The 4,744-nt window shown below is 41.7% G+C and overlaps 1 non-coding gene across 1 annotated transcript; it reads right to left on the bottom strand.

Moving 5' to 3' along the window:
* Nucleotides 1-4,671: 4,671 nt before the first annotated feature.
* On the bottom strand, nucleotides 4,672-4,744 carry TRNAT-UGU (transfer RNA threonine (anticodon UGU)). Its single transcript has one exon. It is a non-coding gene; the product is annotated as a tRNA-Thr (tRNA).

The raw sequence follows: 4,744 nt of genomic DNA, 5'->3' as shown, positions 1-4,744 counted from the left end.
ATAAGAGAAAGAAGTGTATACCTGTGGGTTCGTTTTTTTTGTGTCAACAATAATAATGAGATCTAACCGAGAGTAATGCCAAGGAATGTATGGGGTAAGTTATTAGTACAAATAGTATGTCAATAAGAAGAAAGAAAAGTGGGTGAAAAAATAACTAGCCGTGAGCAGGAATCGAACCTACGATTCCGAATAACGCGTTCGATGCTCTAACCACTGAGATATCACAGCGGCCTTCCCTCATCCCACTTTTGTGTAAACCTAGAAATAGGAGTGTCGGTCAGCGCCATCTATAAGCCAAGCAGCGAGTGTGAAACACTCTTTCATGCACATGTGTGGCGTCACGTAATACGTGAACTTAATACGAGTGGGCGGCTGACCTATAATCCCTCGTATACAACCTAATGACACCAAGTCTGCCAGTACAATACCTTTGTTAATAAATTAGAGAAAGAAGTGTATACCTACGGACTCAATTTTTCATGTTTTGACACAATAATAATGAGATCTAACAGACAGTAATGCCCAGGCATGTATAGGGGAAGGTATTAGAACAAATGGATTGTCAATAAGAAGATAGAAAAGTGGGTAAAAAAATAACCAGGCGTGAGCAGGAACCGAACCTACGACCTTCAAATAACGCGTTCGATGCTCTAACCACTGAGCTATCTCAGCGGCCTTTCCTCACCCCACTTTTTGGGGTTTATATGTAAACCTAGAAATTGGAGTGTCAGTCAGCGTCATCTATAAGCCAAGCACCGAGTGTGAAACACTCTTTCATGCGCTTGTGTTGCGCCACGTAGCACGTGAACTTAATATGAGCGGGCAGCTGACTAAGAATCCCTCGTATACAACCTAATGACACCAAGTCTGCCAGTACGAGACCCTCGTTAATGAATAAGGGAAAAAAGTGTAAACTTGAGGGCTCATTTTTCCGTGTTTTTACACAATAATAATGAGATCTAACAGACAGTAATTCCAAGGAATGTATAGGGGTAGTTATTAGAAATAATAGTGTGTCAATAAAAGGAAAGATAAGTGGATGAAAAAATAACCATCCGTGAGCAGGAATCGAGCCTACGACTGTCGAATAACGCGTTTGATGCTCTAACCACTGAGCTATCACAGCAGCCTTTCCTCACCCCGCTTTTTTGGGTGTATATGTAAACTTAGAAGTAAGAGTATCGGTCAGCGCTATCTATAAGCCAAGCAGCCAGTGTGAAAAACTCTTTTATGCGCATGTGTGGCGTCACGTAGCACGTGAACATATTACGAGCGGGCAGCTGACTAATAGTCCCTCGTATATAAGCAAATGACACCAAGTTCGCCAGTACGAGACCCTTGTTAATTTTTAAGCGAAAGAAGTGTATACCTAAGGGCTCGTTTTTTCGTGTCAACAATAATCATGAGATCTAACCGAGAGTAATGCCAAGAATTGTATAGGGGAAGTTATTAGAACAAATGGAACGTCAATAAGAAGAAAGAAAAGTGGGTGAAAAAATAACAAGCCGTGGGCAGGAATCAAACATACGACCTTCGAATAACGCGTGCGATGCTCTAACCACTGAGCTATCACATCGGCCTTATCTCACCCCACTTTTTGGGGGTTTATATGTAAATTTAGAAGTAGGGGTGTCGGTCAGCGCCAACTATAAGCCAAGCAGCGAGTGTGAAACACTCTTTCCTGCGCATGTGTGGCGTCACGTAGCACGTGAACTTATTAGGAGCGGGCAGCTGACTAATAGTCCCTCATTTAAACCTAATGACTTGAAGTCTGCCAGTACGAGACTCTCGTTAAGGAAGGAGAGAAAGAAGTGTATACCAAAGAAATCGCTTTTTCGTGTTTTGACACAATATTATTGAGATTTAACACACAGTAATGCCAAGGAATGTACAGTGGAAGATTTTAGAACAATTGTAATGTATAAGAAGAAAGAAAAGTGGGTGAAAAAAAACACCCCTGAGAAGGAATCGAACCTACGACCTTCGAATAACGCGTTCGACGCTCTATCCACTGAGCTATTTTAGCGGCCTTTCCTCACCCCACTTTTTGTGTTTATATGTAAAGTTAGAAGTAGGAGTGTCGGTCACCGCCATCTATAAGCCAAGCAGCGTGTGTGAAACACTCTTTCATGCACAAGTGTGGCGTCACGTAGCACGTGAACCGTTTACGAGCGGGCAGCTGACTAATAGTGTTTGTATACAACATAATGACACCAAGTCTGCCAGTACGAGACCCTCGTTAATGAAAAAGGAAAAGAAGTGTAAACCTAGGGGCTCGTGCTTTCGTGTTTTGACACAATAATAATGAGATCCAACAAACAGTAATGCCAAAGAATGTATAGGGGAAGTTATTAGAACAAATAGAATGTCATAAGAAAGAAAGAAAAGTGGGTGAAAAATAACAAGCCATGAGCAGGAATTGAACCTACGGCCTTCGAATAACACGTTCGATGCTCTAACCACTGAGATATCACTGCGGCCTTCCCTCACCCCACTTTTTTTGGTTTATATGTAAATTTAGAAGTAGGAGTGTCAGTCACCGCTATTTATAAGCCAAGCAGCGATTGTCAAAAACTCTTTTATGCGCACGTGTCGCGTCATGTAGCACGTGAACTTATTACGAGCGGGCAGCTGACTAATAGTCCGTCGTATATAAGCTAATGACACAAAGTTCGCCAGTACGAGACCCTCGTTAATGAATAAGGAAAAGAAGTGTATACCTAAGGGCTCGTTTTTTCGTGTTTTGACACAATAATAATGAGATCTAACAAAGAGTAATGCCAAGGAATGTATAGGGGAAGTTATTAGAACAATAGAAATGTCATAAGGAAGAAAGAAAAGTTGGTGAAAAATAACAAGCCATGAGCAGGAATGGAACCTACGACCTTTGAATAACACGTTCGATGCTCTAACCACTGAGATATCAAGGCGGCCTTCCCTCACCCCACTTTTTTGGGTTCATATGTAAATTTAGAAGTAGGAGTGTCAGCCAGCGCTATCTATAAGCCAAGCAGCGAGTGTGAAAAACTCTTTTATGCGCATGTGTCGCGTCATGTAGCACGTGAACTTATTACGAGCGGGCAGCTGACTAATAGTCCGTCGTATATAAGCTAATGACACCAAGTTCGCCAGTACGAGACCCTCGTTAATGAATGAGGGAAAGAAGTGTATACCTAAGGGCTTGTTTTTTCGTGTTTTGAAACATTAATAATGAGATCTAACAAACAGTAATGCCAAGGAATGTATAGGGGAAGTGATTAGAACAAATAGTATGTCAAAAAGAAGAAAGAAAAGTGGGTGAAAAAATAACCAGCCGTGAGCAGGTATCGACCCTACGACTGTCAAATAACGCGATCGATGCTCTAACCACTGAGCTATCACAGCAGCCTTTCCTCACCCCGATTTTTTGGGTGTATATGTAAATTTAGAAGTGGAAGTGTCAGTCAGCACCATCTATAAGCCAAGCAGAAAGTGTGAAACACTCTTTTGTGTGCATGTATGGCCTCACGTAGCACGTGTACTTAGTACGAGCGAGCGGCTGACTAATAGTCCCTCGTATACAACCTAATGACACCAAGTCTTCCAGTACGAGACACTCGTTAATGAATAAGGAAAAGAGGTGTATACCTAAGATCTCGTTTTTTCGTGTTTTGACACAATAATAATGAGATCTAACAAACAGTAATGCCAAGGAATGTATAGGGGAAGTTATTAGAACAAATGGAAAGTCATCAGGAAGAAAGAAAAGTGGGTGAAAAAATAACAAGCCATGATCAGGATTTGAACCTACGACCTTCGAATAACACGTTCGATGATCTAACCACTGAGCTATCAGTGCGGCCTTCCCTCACCCCACTTTTTTGGGTTTATATGTAAATTTAGAAGTAGGAGTGTCGGACAGCGCTATCTATAAGCCAAGCAGCGAGTGTGAAAAACTCTTTTATGCGCATGTGTCGCGTCACGTAGCACGTGAACTTATTACGAGCGGACCGCTGACTAATAGTCCGTCGTATATAAGCTAATGACACCAAGTTCGCCAGTACGAGACCCTCGTTAATGAATAAGGGAAAGAAGTGTATACCTAGGGGCTCGTGCTTTCGTGTTTTGACACAATAATAATGAGATCCAACAAACAGTAATGCCAAGGAATGTATAGGGGAAGTTATTAGAACAAAGAGAATGTCATAAGAAAGAAAGAAAAGTGGGTGAAAAATAACAAGCCATGAGCAGGAATTGAACCTACGACCTTCGAATAACACGTTCGATGCTCTAACCACTGAGATATCACTGCCGCCTTCCCTCACCCCACTTTTTTTGGTTTGTATGTAAATTTAGAAGTAGGAGTGTCAGTCACCGCTATTTATAAGCCAAGCAGCGAGTGTGAAAAACTCTTTTATGCGCATGTGTCGCGTCATGTAGCACGTGAACTTATTACGAGCGGGCAGCTGACTAATAGTCCGTCGTATATAAGCTAATGACACCAAGTTCGCCAGTACGAGACCCTCGTTAATGAATAAGGGAAAGAAGTGTATACCTAAGGGCTCGTTTTTTCGTGTTTTGACACAATAATAATGAGATCTAACAAAGAGTAATGCCAAGGAATGTATAGGGGAAGTTATTAGAACAATAGGAATGTCATAAGGAAGAAAGAAAAGTTGGTGAAAAATAACAAGCCATGAGCAGGAATTGAACCTACGACCTTCGAATAACACGTTCGATGCTCTAACCACTGAGATATCACGGC

The sequence above is a fragment of the Rhipicephalus microplus genome, chromosome 6, assembly GCF_043290135.1.
Source record: "Rhipicephalus microplus isolate Deutch F79 chromosome 6, USDA_Rmic, whole genome shotgun sequence".
Lineage (NCBI taxonomy): Eukaryota > Metazoa > Arthropoda > Arachnida > Ixodida > Ixodidae > Rhipicephalus > Rhipicephalus microplus.
Note: the sequence above shows the minus strand (reverse complement) of the source record. Positions and strands in the feature narration are given on the sequence as shown.